This window comes from Micropterus dolomieu, linkage group LG20, assembly GCF_021292245.1.
Source record: "Micropterus dolomieu isolate WLL.071019.BEF.003 ecotype Adirondacks linkage group LG20, ASM2129224v1, whole genome shotgun sequence".
NCBI lineage: Eukaryota > Metazoa > Chordata > Actinopteri > Centrarchiformes > Centrarchidae > Micropterus > Micropterus dolomieu.
Window position 1 is genome coordinate 5,122,152 of NC_060169.1, and position 22,289 is coordinate 5,144,440.

The 22,289-nt window shown below is 39.1% G+C and overlaps 1 long non-coding RNA gene across 3 annotated transcripts in view; it reads left to right on the forward strand.

Moving 5' to 3' along the window:
• The window catches only part of LOC123958528, a 102,608-nt gene that overhangs the window by 71,263 nt on the left and 9,056 nt on the right, over positions 1-22,289 (forward strand). The window contains exon 4 of one of the 3 annotated variants that reach the window (XR_006822094.1): positions 19,190-19,313. The exons of the other annotated variants lie outside the window; for them this stretch is intronic. This is a non-coding gene — a long non-coding RNA (uncharacterized LOC123958528). Of the gene's footprint in view, positions 1-19,189; positions 19,314-22,289 lie in introns of those variants that run through there. 3 annotated transcript variants of the gene reach the window in all.

The window sequence follows — 22,289 nt, forward strand, 5'->3', positions numbered from 1 at the left end:
TTACACCCAAGAGATTTTAGTTTATTCATGATCCGAGAGAAAGATTGAGTTTGGTGTGCGACAGTTGTCTTATTTCTTTAATAAATCACAATTGAGAACAAGTTCACTGTGTTATTTCTATGTCACACAAACAAATCAGCGTGCTCTGCAGACTGCTGCCTATTACAGCTGATCACTGCCATATTGAAACCATCAAGGAGTAGTAGAGAACAGGAAAGGGTGAGTGTCTGTGAAGCTGGAGGTGTCTCGTCCAATCCAAACGATAACTGTGGACATAGCAGATGACGTAATTAAGTAATTTATGAATGGGGTGACTCTGAGGGGTATTTGTTGCTGGGTAATAGTTTTATGGTGGCATTTTACTGGACTGCATTATATTCAGAGGTGTTTCTTAATATTCTTCCCCCATAATGTATGTAAATAGGGAGGACAAAACATTGGAAATGTCTCAATATAATGCAGTCAGCTACATTGCCATTTTGAACTATGACCCCAGTATTGAACATATAATTGAATTTACATATTTCCGATTATTATTATTATTAGAGCTGTGAATTTGCAATAGATTGTACAGATGCACCTAATAAAGTGGTCCCTGAGTGTATATTTCCCTTGTTCCTCGCTATTCCTACTACTGGTGTCCCTTACAGACCCTCAACATAGTTGGAGATGCCAGTCCTTGAAACCAATTACCACATAGTAAGATAGCCCATCCAACACAAAACCTTTGTGTTTTTAATCAAAATCTGTTTTATTTGATTGATTTATTTTTATATTACTCTAGAGTGTGCTAGAGTTGCCACATGCATTACATTACTGGATGTCTTCATGGGAGAATAGTACTTATTCAGAAGCAAGTGGCTTGATAGACATCATAGTCACATCCAAATCTTTTTTAGTGTCTTTGTTAGCCAGTTATTTTAGGATCTACACTATAAAGTTTACATATTAAACTTAAATGTTTGGTAAATGTTACAAGCTGTAATTGAATATATCATGCAATAATGGCGCAATTACTGATAAGTGTACCGATAACTTTCAACATCATACAGTTGCAGACGTGTAGACCTAAATAAATACGACATAACTCTACTGTAAGTATTAAATGTCCATGTTTACTTTTGTGTTTTTCTCTGGGGCTGGGGGAACAATTCTGGCATTGTGCCTTAGTGTGGATCTGAATACCTGGTATCACAGTGTGTGTGTGTGTGTGTGTGTGTGTGTGTGAGCGCTCTGTTCACCACTGGTATGGAGCTGTCGCTGAGCAGCCGGAGACAGCAGACAGATGGGGAAGGAGGGAGGCGTCGGCAGAGAGAATGTCAACAGCACCAGCCAGCAGATTCACTTTAGATGCTCAGGTGCAACAACCCTGGCAACTGACAAAGCAAAAAATACAGCCAAACTACAGTCCTGTCTGTAGATTGAGATGAGATGAATTACAGTTCACAGCTCTTGGAATCACAATTTGGCTCCGAGGCTTTTTGACAACTTGTGCTCATATTATGTTTCTAACTTACTACTAAACAATAGAAGTGCATATTTATGCTTAAGTTCTTTACGATTATTACTCTTTTGTCCTAGTTATTTGCCATTTGCAAATCACACTGTATCCAACTGAAGGGAGTTTAAATGCTTTGTGGACATTAAAAAGTGCAATAGGAATAAGAATTTGTTACCTGGTTACCTGAGCACCTTGAAATATGGCTTAAGTGATCTTATCTCAGGCCCCATTTAGGAACACTTGTAATTTGATGTGTCTGATATCCACATCATATTAAGATACAACTTATACACTTCTGTTTACACTCAGCGACAGATTGCATGCATCCTCAGTAGCTGGAGGAGAAACCTGACTGCATTCATCTTTGTGGTTCTGTGCTAGATGTAAATGTTTCCCAACCACCAAAAACAAGAAGAAGTTGCTGTGGCAGCAGCTTAATTTTGGCAGATGCGTTTACACCTTTTCTAAATCTGACAAGTATGTTTCTCATAATCACTTAAAATAGTTTGGCAACTGGTTAGTATGGCATGGAATGTAGAAAAAGACAAAATTTTCTGCTAAAACACATTTGCTAGCTAACGAACGGCTAACTATAGCAACTAAACTTGCATTGATGGACTATGACATGAGTTTATGAGTTTTGCTCAGTAAATGGTGTGTGGAAGTAGGCGCCTCCGGAAGAAAGGCTCCATTCACTTATTTTCAACTTCTAGCTATCTCATCTGCTCAAACTTTGGTTTAGTGTAAATGTGAAATCAGTGCATTTTCCTTAGTGTATCTGTGTACATATACTGAGAAAGATTAATTTCCCTTTTTAAATAACAGATGAGTATGAGCAGCCTATATTTTCTGGGAAACGCACAGACCACATGTGCTTCTGTCAACATGGTGGATTACACTGTGTAATCCAGAGTGACCTATGTGCTGTTGAGCTTGAGTTTCAATCTCATCTCTTCACATGAGAATGATTAGCAGCTAGAGATCAATGTAATGCAGAAGGCAATGAAGCTAAGTGGCTAATTTCAGCTGTCAGAGCATTTTAATGGCTTTAATACTCTGTGTTGCTGTGTGTTTATGTTTATGTCGATATAAGTATGATGCCCCTCTGTCTTGTAGCTATAAAAATTCAGTGTGTATGAAATTTAAGCAAGAAATTGATGATATTGAAAGCTGTTAAAGTAAAAGAGGAGAACTGGAATTGAATGTGTAAAATGAGTTTACAACAAAAACTGGATTTTAGAAAATGTACATACAAAAACACACACACACTCACTCTGGCACATGTCTGATAGATCCAAATGGGAGCGGAGAAAAAGAGATGAGAAAATTAGAAGATAGATGGAAATGAAACGAGAGAAAGAGTTAAGGAGCTAAGATAATGAAGGTGAGGAAAGGGAAAGAAAAGGGAGAACATAAGGACAAGACAATGGAAAAGAAGGGGAAAAAACAAGAGAGGAGAAGAAAAGATGGGTAAATTTAAAGGAAAAGATAAGTAGAAAAGGAAAAAAAGTGCAAAGAGGTAAAATACAAGAAAGGATGGTGGATGGACCAGACAGCAGAAGAAAAGCTAGTAAAATCTTTAATCATTGAACAATAATTTAGCCACTCCTTATCCAACAGTTTGGTTCCTGATTCTGCGGTGCAATAAAACTTAATTATCCTTGTGTATGTGCCTGTGTACTTGTGTCGCTCTGCTAGCCTGAGGCAATAAGAGCCCAGTAATGGTATCATTAGACAAGACCTCGTGTACCTTTTTATTGCCAGAGATAAGGCAGCAGCGGTCAGTTAACCTGCTGTACTGTATCCTGAACAGTGCCCACATTAACCCCCTGTAACTTTCCATTTCTGCTGTCATTCCTCAAATCCACTGCCACTGTTGGGAAGTTAGCAGCACTGAAACACGGCAAGACAGCAAGTCAACGTTTAAAGTCCCCATAATCCTTAAATTTACATTAAATCCATAATATTTTATATTATATCAAACCCCCGATTTTGATGCAGTTTTTGGCCAACATTCTTTTCAGCAAAGCCATTCAATGTGGCAGTTTGCATTCTGCATTTGCTCTATGTCTTCATTGTCACTGGCCAGCCCAGTATTAAGCATTTCATGGTTTACTTCCAATGCCAACATTGGCCAGCAACTCTTAGCCCATAGTGTGCTTTGCTGTACTGTAAACACAAGGTACATAAGTTGCTCTTGTTCTCTTAACCCATTTTTTCAAGATGGGGTACACACAAATGAGTTTGCTTCCCCCAGTGGTCGATGCATGTGTCATTTTAACTATAACTCTGCACTATTAAAATTTGCTCGTAATTACCACCAGTCAAATCAATAAGGAGGATTATACATTTAAGGACACTTCACACACAGACACACACGCTATGGCTCTATATATATATAAGCTTCCACTGCGCCCCCATCACTCAGAACCATTATAAAAGGAAGCTAACAGAGTCACTTGAGGGTTAGTGATCCCAGAAACCCCTCTGCCCTCCCTTCAGGTTTCCAAGACTACCTTGAATTCCCCCTCCAGCTCTTTCTACCTCTTACCCCTCCCACCCATGTCTCTGTCTCTTGCTTATCCAAGCGTACTGGTACTAAAACATCACCGGGGCTCTTTAATTGGCTCTGTCCTGCAGAAGGAAAACCTGTCTAAATGTGAACACTGACATGAGAGGCAGAGGGGGCAGTGGTGGTGGGGTGTGTGTGTGTGTGTTAAGATGAGGTAATGGGCTGCTTGAACAACACTCCTCTGGAAGCCCTTTTCATTTGTTGGATTTCCCACAGAACTCCTAATGGATCGAGCTATGTTATCTTTTTTTTTTTGTGGCGTGACCTCTCTCTATGCTGCCCCACTCCACTACACAGAAAAGGATACTTCACCCTGTGCTGTGGTCTTTGTGTGTGTGTGTGTGTGTGAGAGATTCAGTTTTGAGCGCCCACTCCTCCTTCTCTCTGCTCTGCTGTTGAGGCAGAGATGCTGATGTCTTGGGAATGGGCGTAGGTTTAGAGACCATCTTTTCTTGCTACATTATTTATCCCATTTTACTATAAACCATTGCTCCATGTGACATTTCGGGTGGTGATGCTGTGCAGAGAAAAGACAAAAATATATTCTTTCTGCCCATTAATCAGTCTTGTTTTGCGACTTTATTTGGTGCTGTACTCTCAGTTAAATACATTAAAAACTGGGATGAATGTCTTTGTGTATATGTTCAGATTTACAAAAAGGAGCAGCTCTTAAACAGAAATTCCAGCTCAAGCAGTTGTCAACTTGACATCCAGTAAGTTATCAGTCTATTTGCTCCCACCTAGTGGTTGTTCATGCCCAGCACAGATATTGAAAGCTTTTGACGCAGGTGAAATCTTTCAAACTCAGCTAAAGTTTCATCTGCTTTAATTAAAATGTAAAACCAGTCTTGTAGCCAGATGTTGCCTATGACGGAACAATAGAGTTCCATGAGTTTTTGAAAAGTACAGTTTTTATGTTTTGTATATAAAGTAATTTGTCTGTCAGTTTAGTAGATGTGGTAAGATCTTTGTTGTTGTGGGTTTTAACAATAATTCTTGACAATATCTGGAACAACTTGTGCAAAATTGTGTTTACTTCTGTGTTACTGATTGTAGAAGGCAATATTGTTGCACAAGTAGTTTGGCTACAACAGTCTTGGAAATATGGTTGCTCTGAGGTAAATGGTCTGCCTTTCATCAGCAAACTGTTACAATGGCCTTGATCAAGCCATTGGACTTTGCTCAGTGAGAAGACAATACAGTAACGTGCTGGCTTTAGGCCAGGTAGTTTCCAAAGCACCTACCCAGTATAATGGCTCTGAATAAGAATGTCTTGTGTTTTTTACTTGTTTACTTTAAGGGAATAAAATTATGAGATGTTTGGCCTCCATCAACAAACTAATATCTAACAATTTATCTTATCTTTTGGAGGGATTTTTATTTAAATAAGGATTTGATATCATTATCATCAACATTTCCTGATGTCCGTGTCAGAGCTCTTGAATGCTGGTGAATTTTCTGTTTTTGCTGAGAATTTGACAGAGATGAGCCTGACTCCATAGCAGTTAATCCTTTTTGTCTGCAAAAACAATAAGTGTGAAATTACATTGTACACGGAAGTCTTCAGGCAGACTTTAATCGTGTTACAGGCCCATGGTCAAGGGGGAATTTAAATTTGTGTGTGTGCTCCGTCTGCTGTGTGTCTATAGCAGAAGATCATATTTAATGTCTTAATTAAGGGGAGATTTATGCAAATGAGGGGATTCTATTCTATTTCCCTCTAAGGCTGTTTCTTTATCCAATCTGGGGGTGTGGAGAGACATTTCAGGGTGTCTCCCAAAGAGAATTTTTTTTTTTTATTGTGGACTTGCTGAGATAAGAGTTAATTGAATTAAAATGGCACCCATGGTAAAATATGCTGGAATATGATTGTGTGTTTTGTGTGATTGAAATCGATAGGTAGAGCTGTCACTCAGTATTAGTGCTTACAGCTTTTTCCTCTTACATTTTTATACTTTTTGTCAACTTGAACGACTTCTTAAGCCGTTGTTTTTGTTTTTGTCCTACATATAAATCCGGAATGGAGATGTTTTGACCCATTTGAAAGGCATCCTTGCAAATGTAGTACATGACTACCTTAAATAGTAGTTGATGAAGCTAAAAAATTATTTCAGAAATTTTGAATTGGGGCTGTATGAGGTACTTATCTATAGTCACTGTATTACCTGCAGTAATTGGAGTACAGCCTGTGCCTGGTTTGGAGAAGCAGAGAGTTGTACTGGCATGGAAGCTAAGCAATGTACTGCTGTGGACAGGGTCAGCAGCTAAATGTATTTTAGCCACCTAAAAGAAGGCTCACTTAAAAAAAAAAAAAAAAAATATGGTATCAGTTTATGTGTATGCTATGGATTTAATATTTTCGGCGCTTTACCTTGCCGTCAGACAGCCATTTCCTTTGAAACTACATTTTCTCAACCGTAGAACTTCCATATCCCTTCACGTAAGTACAACTTTGCTGTGTGCTGCAGTACGTTCAAATCATATCCAGCAGCATTTTTCACTGATTTCTTCCCCATACTTTTGACCCATGTTGTGCTTTTAATAAATAAGTTACACTTATTAAAATGTATTTATATTCTGAAACATTTCCAGCATTCAGAAGCTGCACAGAGATGTTCCACCTTTTCGCACATTGTTTTCGAAGCTGCTGGTTGTTTGAATGACTCTGGAAGGTGAAAACACATGTTTTAATATTTCAGCGCTGTAAACCTTCACACAATAGACGCTGTTTGGAGCAGACTTCAATATTGACTGTCTGCAGGGGGAGGTTTGTTTTGGACTGCAGCTCACCGGTTCCACTGTGAGTTGGATCAAACTGGCAAAGATCAAGTATAACACCCTGAGAAAGGAGAAGAGCTTGATTCATGTTCCCCTTACCCCATGGCAGGTCCTGTGTTTACACAAAGTGAATTAGGTTTTGTTGATTCTGGACAAAACTTAAGTTCACATGTTTCTAAATATTGTTAATTCTTGTAGCATTATAAAAGTATTTCCATGTGTCGTGGTACTACTTTTATTTACAGACTGTAGAATTATGCCGTTATATCTTTTTGTTCATTTATTTTTCTTGCACACTGTATCTATTGCTAGAACAATGTGCATTTGTTTTAATTGACCACTGGAGGCCACTGCAATCCATTTCTGTTGCTTAAACCTCCCGGAGTTTTCAGGAGTCAATAAAATGAACAGTGAATGCTCTCACCTTGATAACAAATTTTCTTCTTTCATTATACACAGCTAAAATTTTTAGTTATTTTGTGTATTATTTGGTTTCTAACATCAAAAATGATTTATGTAACATTAAATCTTTTTAGAAGTTTTGAAGAGAAACACCAATCCGTAAAATCATCTCTGGTTTTGAAAGAGAGTTTGGGACGTAAGTCCTCTTCTTACAGGGCGATATACTCTTGCGTTAGGCCAGTAGCTCTCTGCAATCATGTACAAATAAACATCCAGGTGAGTCTATGGTGTTTTAATTTGGTCTCCGGTGCAGTCCCTCCTTGTCTTATGTGCTGCCATGTCATCCTTATGGAAGAGAGACCAGTTGGGCTGCAGTTGTAAGTGAATGTTTACTTTAGAATATGTCTTCAACATGATTCCTCATACTTTTATGCATTAGTATTTAGAGAAGTAATTAATCTATTGTCAGCAAATGTAAGCAAACTGCACGTGAGGACATCACAGAATGTGGATTAGAAGCCAAGGTCTCACGATTAATCTTGGCCGTCACAGAGAGCAGTTGGGTGTCCAATCAGCTTAAGGCAACGATAAAGAGATTAAGGTGATGTGTAGGTGTGTGTCCAGGGTACTATCACACATGCAGACTGAACCAGCTTAATCTCAGGTAACATCACTCTAAGAAGAAAATCTCTGGAGTTTTTTACTCAACATCTTCACAAGTTCAAATGTTTCTGTTTGGTTCAAAGGCGGGTTGAGGTCTGCTGGAGTTCAAGATGGTTTTAAAGTAGAGAGTGTGTGTGAAGGTGTGTGTGTGTGTGTGTGTGTGTGTGTGTGTGTGTAACCATCCCTGTAATTGACAGTAAGTGGCTTAGTGGTATCTCTACCCTGTTTCTACTGATAAGGCTGCACTCTGCCTACCATTTCTTGTAAGACTGATAAGGACTTTTTTTTTGTCTCACTGTTGAACAAAACTACCTGATCTGATCAGGGCAGAACAGCAAAGATCAAATTAGTATATCGTGTGTTAACAGTGCTGCTCAGATTTTAACTTGTTAACATGATTTGTTGACGTATTACTAATTGCAATTTGTGGCCGTAATCAGCATTAGCCTTCTAAATGAATAATATGCTTCCACTTCCAAATTGAGGCATGAAGGCCGATATGTAGGTTACGTTTTGTCAAAGATTCAGACTTGAACTGATGACATGAAAGCATACGCATTGTGCTATCATTCATAAACATAGTACTCTATCTGACTGGTGTTGATCAATGAGCTGCTAGTTTAGCTGTTCTTTTGCTTGCGTATGTGTGTGGGGAATTCTACTGTGCATTAAAACATTTAATACTAAGTGTACTATAGTAGTTATTACGGCACTGCAGTCTAGTTTTTTTATTGTTTGGCAACAGAAATTGTTATATTGTATTGTTATATTCTTCTTTGGAATATATTTAAAAGGCCTGTAAGACATCATCAATGATCAATCAATATACATACAATACTATATATAATTATATATAATAATATTATTAATGAATGGGATCAGAAGACTACATGTAATATGAAGGGGTGCCCTCATAGTGACAAACTGCTCTTCAGCTATACTGAGCATTTAAACCCTCTTTTAGCAAATTGTTTTGGTTTCAGTTGCAGCACTCTTATAAACTCCATTTCCAGCAGCAGTAGACAGATGTTTGTAACGGCTAAAGAGCAAGATATTTTTCACAGCAGTTGGTGGAGAGTAAGACTTGGTGAAGAATACTATACTTACATTCATCAGGTGGACACAAACATGACTCCAAATGAATGATAATGTTGTTTACTTTCTGCTGTATGTGTAAAAAAAGGCAAGTGTAAATATATAATAATAACTTTATATGGTGAATATGTCAGAGTTCTTCTACCCCCACAAAATCCAGATACCCTGGGCTCTACCATTAGGTAACCTGCCTCCCTGTGTTAGTTGAGGATGGACTGACTGTCATGTTAACCACTTACCTATGGGCTCATATAATGCTCTGCTGTCTTTCTTGCTGACACTGGAGGGACAGCCGCTCTGTGGGTTCAAACTCAAAGGCATTGGCATTGCAGAGGCTATGCACAGATGTGCTGTGTGGGCGTGTGACTGCTGCAATCTCTTGTAAAAGCTCTGCCTTTTATATTGGTGTGGGACAACTCAAACTCTGGTGTGTTGCAGATGCAAGGTCATATTTAATGTTAGATGCCCAGAGACCCTCCTCTTCTCATTCTGTGGTGATAGCTCACCTTCACAGTGTCTTAACATTTCACTCACATCTCAAAAAACTGTCAGATCTTGCTTTGTCATTCCTTACACTCCTCTTTCCCCTCTGCACTGAACTTTAATCTGTGTGTGTGTGTGTGTGTGTGTGTGTGTGTGTCTTGTGTTAGTCTTTGCTGGTGGTCTCTCAAACCCTGGGAGTCCACCCACATGGCCGCGCTGCCTTTAAATCAACAAATAATGTGATGAAAGGTTGCGTCCTCTCTTTCTCTTTCTCACTGTTACAGTTTATTTGCATTCAGCCTCTGTGTTGGCTTATTGCTTATTGCTTTTGTTGGCAACTAAGGCTAGTACCAGACCAACCAAATAAGTCCGTCAGTCACCGCAGAGCTGTGTGCACAGCAGAGGCAGCCAAGCAAAGCACTGCCCTGGGTTTTATGGCAGGACAAATTACTTTAGAGTAGTCTATTCACTAGGTTCACTTTATTTGATTTTCCTTTTTTTATTCAAAAGGATGAGTGGCTCATTTTATTTATCTTTATACATGACACCCGGTTTCCTCTTGTCGTGCCTCTCTTGTCTACTTTATGCCTCTTACCCCGATGCTACATTACCCGCAGGTCTATTTATACACCTTGTTATCCGTGAGTGAAGCTTTCCTGGCAGGAGTCGCTGAGTGGTGCCAGCCCGGAAAAGAATGTCTGTCCTGGGCCTCCGTGGAGGGCACGGCCCGGTCCCTGGAAGAGTTGCTCAATGCCACTCGGTCTTCCATAGCTGGTTATGTAAGCAGCTGACTTACTCAAGCTGATACAATGTGATGAACTCAATGTAAGTTAGCAGTAGAAAAAGTTGAAGTCTTTGCTGAATAAAATGTCTAGGAATTGTTCATTTTCTTGAGATGATGAGAAAAAGTTCAAGATTAGACTTGAGCTTTGTCAACGTGATTTGTCCTGAACTCTGCCAGCACTGTATGAAAGAGATCCTTCAGTTAATGGTATGAAATGTTTAGAGAACCATATTAGTGTCTTTTCATCGTGATCCAAAATAGAGAGTTTAATAACACCTCCCAAAATGAGACATATGACCATTTGACAGTACCAGTCCACTGACAGGCTTACTGGACCTTAACTATGGACCGTAAGTCACATGACATTAAATACATGGTTAATGTGTCAGTTTGGTTAGGTTTAGGAAAACATTGTGGTTTGGATTAAAGTAAGTACGTTACGTAAGTCACGTCCTCCCTAGCCACCTCTTTCTGCAGACTTTCCTGCTCTTTATGCTCTGTCACCTGGGTTCTTCCTTTGCTACAGTCATATGGCCACTAGAGATTGCGGCCACTACAAAAATAAAAATTTGTGTCGTTTGCTGAGGAGTACGTTGAGAAAACCAGTATGTAAAACTCAAAGTTTATTTTCCTATAAGGGTTGAGTAATATTTGTTGGAAATTAATTGACTTCAGGCTGTACAAACTAAAAGTTAAATAACGGTGATGAAGCTGGTAGCGATGCCACTTTTCTTAATTATTATTTTTTTTTATTTAGTAGTTATTAAGTTATTCTTTGAAGATATGGATTCAGAATATTTTTACAGTATCTCATGCACTACCACATCATCAACACACATTGATCGAAACCTACTTAGAGTAGAACTGGGTTAAGACTTCCCTCTGACAGCTGAAACTCCGTAAGCAGGTCATGCTGAGGGTTGAAGGAGAAACGAGAACCTCATGCACCACTGCGGAAGTGATGCTGTTAGTATAATTGCGGAGAGGGGAGCAGACTAATTGGAAGAGAAGGAGGTGGTGGAGGGCGAGGGTGTTGAACGCCAGATGTTTAGCTATATGGTTCAAATGGAAAATAGCCCAAGTGGAACCAAAGTTGTGACGCTGGTTGATTCCCTTTATGTGGTTCCCTCCCACCTCACAGCCTTCCATTAGAGGTTTTGGGGACGTTTGCATGGAAATCAGGACTCTATTTTGCGTCATGGGTTTAATATAAATAATTCACTGTGTCTGGACCCTTGCAACACATATAGGCTTTTATTTTTGTACGTGTTTGTGTGTCAGTTCTTAGTTTTTAGACTTGCACGATGCCATGGGATATTGCCAGGACTTCTTCCTCTTTGCCTCCTGCACCACCAATCAAAGTGTCACATGTACATGTGCAGTGCCAGCTGTAGAGAAATCCCTCTCTAGTGTAAAATAAATGTTAATAAAGTAGTAATCGACTTTCAATAAATTGAAATATACTATGGCTAACTGCTAAGAATGATAACCACCAAGGAACAGCTTGTAGCTTTCTCTAGATAATTTGTGCGTTCGTCTAGGACTCTCCTGAGATGGGGTGACCAGTGCTGGCACTGGGACGAGCTTGTACGATTCAGTGTAACCCGTGCGGAATTACATAAGATGGAAGTGATCTCTAGAGGGTTTTATTTCCTCTGCATCTTCATCATTGTGCTTTGATCTGAGTGGGCATGTCCTTAATTTACCCTTCCTCATTGCCCTCACCAAGATTCCCCCCTCGGATGTACTGCTGCCCTTAGAGAGAACTACCGTACTAAAATATCTAAAGACAACTAAACTTTTTTGTAGTGATTAGTGCAGTCTGGCCTTGATGGATAATTACTCATAGTTGTGTAATTGTTTAAGAAATAAAAAAAATCTGACATCAACATATCACAATTTTCATCTCTGAATGAATGAGAACAAACTGAATCTTGCTGAACATTGTCACAGAAAAAGATTTGAACATCTTGAGAATCAGTGGAGAATGGTTGTTCTACTATGTCTTGGAATTAGTGTGATTAATATGATCTTGAGGTTCTGTTCTGAAATTTAGATTTTGAATCATTTACAACCAATAGAAAACTAGTTTTCTAACATTTTTTAGGGGGAAAAAAACTTTTACTACACTATTCTCCAAAATTATAGGGAATGTACACATAAAGAGGGTTAAAAACAGTATTAAGTTACCTGGGGTCCCCAGTAAGTAATGATCTGAAAGAAGTTTATTGGCTATAGTCTCTCCTCTATTATGTAATTTCAACATGACAGTTGCTGATGCATAATATCAACATGAGCTTGCAAGTGCCTGATGTTTTTAAACTGTGTAGGAAAAGAAAAGGTGGAACAAGAGATGGGACAAGAGGAGTATAATCTTTTGTTTGCATTTCATCTTGTTCCTCTCCTCTTTACTCAGAGCACATTTAAGTAATGTAATAGTGAAATAATATTATCCTTAATTTAGTTGAGGACCCCACTCAGGGATTCTTGGTGGTCCCTGAACCTCCAGTTTGGCAATCATTGCAGCACCTCCAACCACAACATGACCAGCACTTGCGTCACTAAAGCACTAATAAAAATACGACAGCCACTCCTTTTCCTTCTTGTTGGCATGTGTCTGTGTTACTGTGTCCATGTTTTAGCTATTTTAGCTGTTTGTGAAGAGAATAAAACTTAATAGAGTGCAGGCTGTGTGCTCAGTCATTGCTTTTAGGTGTGTAAGATCAAGAGTTTTATACATACATAGTCAAACATTCTCAGACTGTAGGTGAAAAATATATAGTTTATGCTTTTTATGCTACAGTAAAAAAGATTGATGTTATTCCCGCTGTGTACATAGCACCGTAATAAACTTCATATTTAGTACTGCAGTTGCCAATTTCTGCAAAAGGTGTCTCTGTAAATCAATACAAAATTAAACAGACTCTTGTGGCTGCAGGGTTTTAAAGAATTGCTCCTGATTACTTCGATCCTATTGAGCCCTTACCTTGCACTGAAGGACTAACTGAGTTACTGTTTTATTAAAAAGCCAAATTACCCTCACAGGGGGACACTCAATCCTGCCACTAGTCGTGGTAAAGCACATTTTTATTTTGCATTTCACCTCATAACGGCTTCTTTGCGGTGCACTTAGAAATATAGCCATAGTTAATGTGGAAATCTGCTGGTGTAGTGTAAAGGGGAGCTGTGAGAGCTGTGGTCTAGCTGCCTTAGAATATATAATATTTATTGGTGTATATTTCCAGTGTTGTCATTACAGTGTAAAAGCCTCTGTTCAATGCAGGTATATATTAAGTTATAGCCACTGAGTTAAATTACAGCATGTGTCAACATTTTTACAGTAGTATTAGAACCTGCAGTCAGTTCGAAGTCTCACTGCTGACTGCAGGACTGGTCTCGGTCCCAGTTTAGTCTTGGGATGGGATAGTAAGGCTCTGAGTAGCTTCTGTCTGTTGCTGCCACACTGAGCACCTAATGAGTAGAAATAGCTCTCCCTGCTATTTTCTACACTTTTCAGCGTGTTTCATCGATATGCTGAGTGAGGCGGCACGTTGTCATGGAAACAGCAGACAAAGACGATGAACATGGTTGTATGCGAGTAGTAGAGAGACCTCCCTCGAGTAACAGTGTGTGTATGTGTTTGCATTATGAATTTTGAGCTCCATATCATAGGAACCACGGTTACTTTTAGTAATGTTCACTCATTTTATGACACTAGGGCTGAACAATATGCAAAAAAAATCATATTGCGAAGATTTTGACAGAGATTGCGATTGTGATATGAGTCAAGATTTTAGTAGGAATGGTAATTTTAGCATTTTAGTTTTTACTGAAAAAATTATAAAAATAGTGATGATGTGAATTTTGCCGGAGTTGGTACCACACAAGCACATTCCCTGTCTTGAGAATATGATTTGTAGGCCGGGGCATCTCTTTAGCACCACAGTGCTTCAGTTAAAATGGTATGTTGTGACACATTTGACTTTGTATCAAAAAAATGCAGCTCCTGCAATTTAGATATCACACTTGGCCATATTGTGATGCATGGACGTTGTTAGGCCTATTTTAGGGGGGCTGAAGCCACCCTAACATGGTCCTACGCCCTCCCCAAATAGTAATAAGAAAAATAATTATTAGATTTTTTTTGTTCTCCCCGTCTCTGGGTGGGTTCTCCGGGTGCTCCGGTTTCCCCCACCATCAAAAACACGTTAGGTAGGTTCTCCAGTCAGTGCCGTTTGACCTGGCATTGCATTTCAATCTGGAGTTGGTCCCTGGGCACTGTACAGAGGCTGCCCACTGCTCCCTTCAGGGATGGGTTACATGCAGAGGAGGAATTTTGCTACATGTATGTGACAAATAAAGTACGTTTAAGGAAATGTGGGCTGTTTTGTTTCCTTCTAACAACAGTCATTTGTTGGCAGATCTAGGCACCAAGTCAAAGCCTAAACTAAATGATGATATTTATTATATTTGCTATATTCTGACCAACTTAACTTTCTGCATTTCTTGGCTGTAATAAATTAAATATGTATATGTTGCCCAAATGGCTAGGCTATACATGAGCATATACCCACAGATATACTGTGTATATACACAGGAAAATATAATAGAATAAAAAGTCGAAATCTTTTATTCCTTCCAGCATCAGGTTATTAACTTGAGACAGTAGCCACTTTAAATAGGATTCTTATCAAAAGCTTACGTATTTGTGTTTGTATGCAAGCCAAACTACAGATCACATCAGTGTCTGTCTGAACCAATCCACAGTGCAGTAACAGTAATTTATATAATTAAATAGCTTTCTTTGGACCTGCAACTCTAATAGAGAGAGGTATTAGACATGATATTACTTTATGACACATTTACATGAGCAGCTGGGTAGCATTTAAGTCACAGCCTACAGAAGAACTCGGTCTGGCCTAAGTGAATTCCCCCCATGCAGCGTTGATGTGTCTAAAAGCTAACATTACATGGGCGTCAGAACCATTGCATGTGGGTGGGACAAGACCCACCCACTTTTTAAGACCAATATTATTGGACCCACTCATTTTTACAGTTTGTAATTCAGCGCATCTGTTTTTCACTTTTGTCAATCAAATCCATTCCACTTGAGGAATGCACTAATAAATTAAACTCCATTCTACAGCCGTCACTTTCACGCTGCTGCTTCTTCAAGTCCATTCCACTCGGCTCATTTAGAGTACATATACTGTAAGTTAAACTCCATTCCTTGTTTTCACTGCTCGTGCATGCTGCACTGCCGCGACAGAGCAAGGTAAACAAAGCATTTTAGCATACCTGCGGCTCAGGTGTGTCTTTGTGTTCACATACTGTCACTAAAAAAGCTGCTTTTTAAGTAAATGTTCATCATTTGTTCACCTAATGCTTTTAAAGACATCATGTATTCTTTGTTGCAGCATTGAATTATAGTTTCACTTTGGTCCCATCCACACTACTCTGTTTTAGTTTACAAACGGAGAATTGAAACGAATACAAACTCTGGCCACACCACGTTTTAGATGTGTTTTGGAGTTGATCTCCGTCTATATTAAAATGACTGGTCTCCGTTTTAATTGGAAAACGCAGTAGTGTGGATGGGGCCTTATACTATGTTGTTATAACACTCAAAACGGAGTTATCTAACATTTTTGCTAGGCTAGCTAGCTACAGTAATAACAGTAATCAACCAGAGTTAGCAGCTCTTTGAATCCTGGTCAATGAGAGAAGCTAGCTGTGGTACCTGTGCCAAATCTGATTTAAAAAAATGGACTAGACAAAATTATTGTTTTTTCATCTGCATGTGTGCTGACTCAGCAGGGATGATATTATATAAGAAAGTTGATCCACAGGAGAAACATATCTGAAAGCAACAGAGAATGACTGAGAGCTGCACTGAATTAAGTTCTGTTGAGTTTTGGATATATTAAATTGTCACCTGCCACCTGAATGTTGTTTCCTTTAGCATAAATAAAAAAATTTCCACCAAAAGTTGATGCAAGAAAGACAGAAATTGGTGCAGAAAAATATTCATGATAGGGACTCTATTGTCATTGTATACAAAATACTACAAAATGAAGTTCAGAGCAAAACATTGAACTTGGCAGCTTTAAATGGCAGCAATGAGGATTTCTATAAAATAGTGTTAAAAAACATGACATCTCGTTCACTTGATATGAGATATATATTTGCTTCCGACTCCCATGTAACATTACAGTAACTTTTGTTCAACAGAGGAGAAATGGAGAGTACAGAGTATGTCTGTCGTTAACATCTTGACTTTTTCACTGGTTGTTGACATAAATGTAGTCCTAATACAGTAACAAAAGATGCAAGTGCAAAGATTTTGCAAGCGAAAGTTACACATGCCATGGGGCTAAGCCATGGAAACAGCAGACAAAGACGATGAACATGGTTGTCTGCGAGCAGTAGAGAGACCTCCCTCGTGTAACAGTGTGTGTATGTGTTTGCATTATGAATTTTGAGCTCCATATCATAGGAACCACGGTTACTTTTAGTAATGTTCACTCATCTTATGACACTAGGGCTGAACAATATGCAAAAAAAAATCATATTGCGAAGATTTTGACAGAGATTGTGATATGAGTCAAAATGGTAATGGTAATTTTTGCATTTTAGTTTTTACTGAAAAAATTATAAAAATGGTGATGTGAATTTTGCCGGAGTTGGTACCACACAAGCACATTCCCTGTCTTGAGAATATGACAGGGACTTTTGCAAGCAAAGTTACACATACCATGGGCCCCCCCTGTCTTTCAATCCTAGTGACGTCCCTGTTGCGATGTTGTTAATATTCGATTAATTGTTCAGCCCTACATGAAACCTACACCATCGTGATATTGGTCTTGGTCTTTAATCAGGGTACGCAATATGGAGGTGATATTTACCTCTATATCTAGAGCATTGCAGGACAGTAGAAGCCATCTATCAACTTTATTTTCCTGATAAGACATTTTCAAAGGGCCACCACAATTATGTGATACCATATTTCATGTCAGAAGATATAAAGCACAACTCTCATCAACTAACTCAACACAGCTGGAACGTTTAGAGCAGTTGCTCCCAAACATTTTCAAAAAATATCACTTGTCACAGGTGGCATATGCTTGAGATGTAAGCAGTTCAGCCCAAGAACGCTTACTTTGAGGTTTAGTTTTTAGAAGCCTAAAGACGTAAATCTGTCCAGTCCCTTTCAAAAAGAAGCTGTGCATTCTGTGTTCAGTCATGGTCTTCACAAAATAGAGGATTCTTCTGGTGTGGGTGTACATTCAAGATTGGTAATGTGTGAGAGAAAATGTTCCTATTTCATTTATTTTTTTTTTTTTTGTTCGATTGGTTCCCCTATTCAGGTTCAACAGTCTCTCTAAGGAAAAATTCAATCAGCCTGAGGCTTTCCCCACACTTATCAGCACAGGGCCCACAGAGAGTAGGAGGAAGGGCACTCATCAGACACTGTTATAAAGAAAGGAAGCCATCAAATGGCAGTAAGAGAAACTGTAGGAGGTGAAAATATAGTTGTTGTTGAGTGAAACAATGGATCATGAACTCTTGGTTGATGGACCTAGTGGAAATGCTTGATTGGAAAGTAGACTCTGACCAATACCTGACGTGCCGATATGGGACCAATATGAGCTAATTGCAGACAAATTGGTATCTTTGTTTATAACAACCGATAAATGACAAAAGAGAAACGAAAAAAAGAAACGAGAGACGGAAGATGTATCCTTCAATCATGCTATGAGTGTTGTTGTTGCATAGTTTGTCCACTAGAGAGGTTTCTGCAACTCCCCTGTTGGCAACTCACGTTATCTTGGTGAGGTCTAATAATTACACATAACAAATGGTAGGGATAATCTTTGTTTATGTTATGTGTCTCAAATATCAAAATTCTTAAAAAATCGAATATTGGTTGGGCGCTATTGGAAAGACTAGCAGATTAGCCTTTAACCATCTGAATTGTCCACCATGTCACCATCGCCGCCCTTCAGAGCCTCCCACTGAATATGTCACCTCCTGTGTGATGGAGATGCATATAAATTCAATACATCATGTCAGATAGTCTCCATGTTGATCAGAGTAATTACTCTGTTATTTCTCCATGAGACCCGGTTGGAGATGGAGATCTCATGAGGAGGAGAGCCATGCTGATTAAATTTAATTTAAGTCATGCCTCTCAGCTGGTATGATCATGTACCCGTTTTCCTGACAGCTGCATGGAAACATGGTGACATCTTAATCAAGTAGCTTCTCCAATTTGATTTGCTTGTTTCAAAAGAGGTCAGTCTAATTACATTTTCCAGACAGTTTTGAGTCAGTCATGTTTGGAGTTGAGGGAGCATATCTTGAAGGAATGGTAATGAGAGACCACTGAGAACGATTTTCAAGGACAAAAACATTATGTATCACCAAGAATTTCCCCTGATCTCTGAACATCTCAAACGATTTAAAGTTTGTTTAAATTTTTAAGTAGTAATATAACAGTAGTCTTACTGACCATCTGCAAAGATTGTTGGCATTTTGAGTCATCATTAAATTTAAACTGTCCAACTGTCAACCTGAGGTTAAATACATGAACCTGAACACTGTTAGGAAGGGAAGGTGTGTCCACATCCTTTTGAGAGTTTCCTTCAGTAGAATAGATAAACTACTCAGTGAGGATGGGATCTAGCTGTGCTGTATGCAATGTTTAACTCTGACCTCAGTCTCTTACTGCATAAAGCCTTCTGAGCATTTAAAGGATACAGTATGCGCCAAGTTGGGTTCCCTTCCAACAACCGATCCTCTCTCAGGGAGAGAATGGATTAAAGGCAGCTATGAAAGCTTTGGAAAGCGTTTAGTTAGCCTCCTCCGGTTTATGTCTGTCTCCCATCAGGTCTTACTGTCTTCTTCACAGCTTCGCACAGTGGCTGTAGAGTCCAGTGGAGCTGTGCCAGTTAAGCAGAGGTTTTGCTGGGACAGAACCAGCAGCCATCTGGGACTGGCTCCAGAGTCAACCTGCTTAAATCTATATGGAAATGCCCTCACTTAACTCCTGGAATTGATTTATTATTTATTTTATGATATTCTACTGTAATCTGTCGTTTTGGTGGTCTACTCACTTTCTCTCAGTGATTTCCTACATTTCTCAGAATGCCGTTCAGCAATCCCTAAAGGAAGCTATGTCTTGCTCAGGGACACATTGGTAGATGGGTCACAGTGGGGAGTTGAACCCGGGTCTCTCACACCAAAGGCATGTGTCTTATCCATTGCGCCATCACCACACCACCTCATTATATGGATTATAAAATTTTCACCTGTTAGTAATGACGCAAAATGACAATGATTCATAATTGTCTGAAATCTCTGTTTATGGCTCACTGTTGTAAAATATATGGTAAATTAGCATTAACTGTGACCATCAAATATTTGCAAATAAATGCAAGCATACAGTTGACTATAGCCCTCACATCAACAAGTTAAGTAAACCTCTAGAGGTCAGTTTGTAAAATAGTAAAGGACCAGAGAACAATGGTAAATGGATGAGACATATACCTTTATACCTAGAAAAGTCTTGTTGCCAAAATGTGCGAATTGTAAAATACAGCAGATGGTGTCCTTTTCTCTTCTCTGAATGATTTCTCTGTATAAAATTGTTATGTTGTTGTAAAATGTCAACAGTAAAGAGAAGCTGATGATCTTTGTTTCTGAGGGACTGGTGCCAAAACTTTGATTTACTGATGTATCAATAACCTGTTTAGACAAATATTCTCTCCAGCAAAGTATCCCCAAGAGACTAATTGATATAGTTGACAGAGTATCAATGTTCATATTAAAGCCTTAATTCATCTTGTGTGTATGTTTGAGGTTGTTCCTCTTTCTTCCTCATCTCTCTAAGGTGACATAAAGTCTAGAACTCAGCAGTAGCAGAGGTCATGGTGTTGTCACCCTAACGTGGCTTGAGGGCGAGGCAGAAAGATGACCCTTCTCCAGGTTGGAAGTAATATCCTGGGGTTAATATAGACCAATAACTAAGCAGGATCTTGGTGAAACCATCTGTACTTTATGATCCAATATGTATCTGTTATTGCTTTTCCATTTAGACGCCAGGGTAAACTGAGATTATCTCCTGTCACTTTGTATTTCCTGTGATTGGGTCCCCGCTGCCCCAAGGGCCATGTAAATAATAACTCTCATAACTGCTGTGTTCCACTGGAGCCTCACTTAAACACAGTGAACGACTGTGTGTGTGGTTCCTATTGAGCCAGCTCAGTTTGTCAATCGGCCAGTTAATTGTAAGTTTAAGTGCAAGTTGACCACATTGAAGCTGACATTCATTCTTCCATTTTCTACACACGCTTAATCCCATTTGGGGTCATAGAAGGGGTGCTGGAGCCTGTCACAGCATGCACTGGGCAGAATGTAGACAAACACTCAGTACAGGTTGCCAGTTTATTGCATGGCCTCAAGTTGACATGGGAGGCCAATATGAATACAATGTGGCTTTTCCAAACCCACATTTTCCAGATTGGAATTCCTTGAAGGAAACATTTGATGAGATGATTCCACTGTGTATTTCCTTCATTTGCTGAATAATCAACCTTTTCACTTATAATAATCTCTTAACTTTCCAGACCTTGACAAGTAGTACAGTTAAGATGGTGAGTCATCTATCAGGAAAAATCAGTAGTCCCTCCTCTCCCATCACTCTAAAAAATAAAACATTGGGTCAACAAAAAAAAAAAAAAAATGTTAACGTTTTCCACTAGAATTTGCTGGCAGAATTACATTAATTCAAAGCAATGTTTTGAGTATGGTGAATTACCTTTTAGGCCACAATAAAACACATTTCTAAGTAACATGAACTTGATAATTGTCAACATGAATGCAAGTAATTAAGTTGATCCAACATAGTGTTTTAAGTTTGGTCAAGAAGCCTTTTTTGGCCACAATAAAACACATTTCTAAGTAACATGAACTCAATAATTAATGATTGATCTCTGCAAGAGTTAAGTTGTGTGTTAGCGAGTTATCTTTAGTATTTCTTCTCATCTGAATCATAGTCTAATCATGTCTAGCTACTTGTAGTTTATAAACGTAGCTAGCCTACATGCTAACCGGAGTGGTGGCTAATGGATAATCCCATATTAAGTTAGCTTGCCAAGACGTTTTCCCAGGCTGCCTGGCCACCTATTACTCCCGCATTTAAGCCTACTCAATCAGTGACAGGCTACTAGCTAACTTTACCTCTGCACACAGACTGTACTATCAACACTGCTCAAATTTCAGAGTAAGGACTGCCAGATTTTGGTATTCGATTACAGTAGGCTATCACCAACAGAATCCTGAGCGAATGCAAATACAGTGAGGAAAATAAGTATTTGAACACCCTGCTATTTTGTAAGTTCTCCCACTTAGAAATCATGGAGGGGTCTGAAATTGTCATCGGAGGTGCATGTCCACTGTGAGAGACATAATCTAAAAAAAAAATCCTGAAATCACAATGTATGATTTTTTAACTATTTCTTTGTATGATACAGCTGCAAATAAGTATTTGAACACCTGTCTATCAGCTAGAATTCTGACTCTCAAAGACCTGTTGGTCTGCCTTCAAAATGTCCACCTCCACTCCATTTATTATCCTAAATTAGATGCACCTGTTTGAGGTCGTTAGCTGCATAAAGACACCTGTCCACCCCATACAATCAGTAAGAATCCAACTACTAACATGGCCAAGACCAAAGAGCTGTCCAAAGACACTAGAGACAAAATTGTACACCTCCACAAGGCTGGAAAGGGCTACGGGGAAATTGCCAAGCAGCTTGGTGAAAAAAGGTCCACTGTTGGAGCAATCATTAGAAAATGGAAGAAGCTAAACATGACTGTCAGTCTCCCTCGGACCGGGGCTCCATGCAAGATCTCACCTCGTGGGGTCTCAATGATCCTAAGAAAGGTGAGAAATCAGCCCAGAACTACACGGGAGGAGCTGGTCAATGACCTGAAAAGAGCTGGGACCA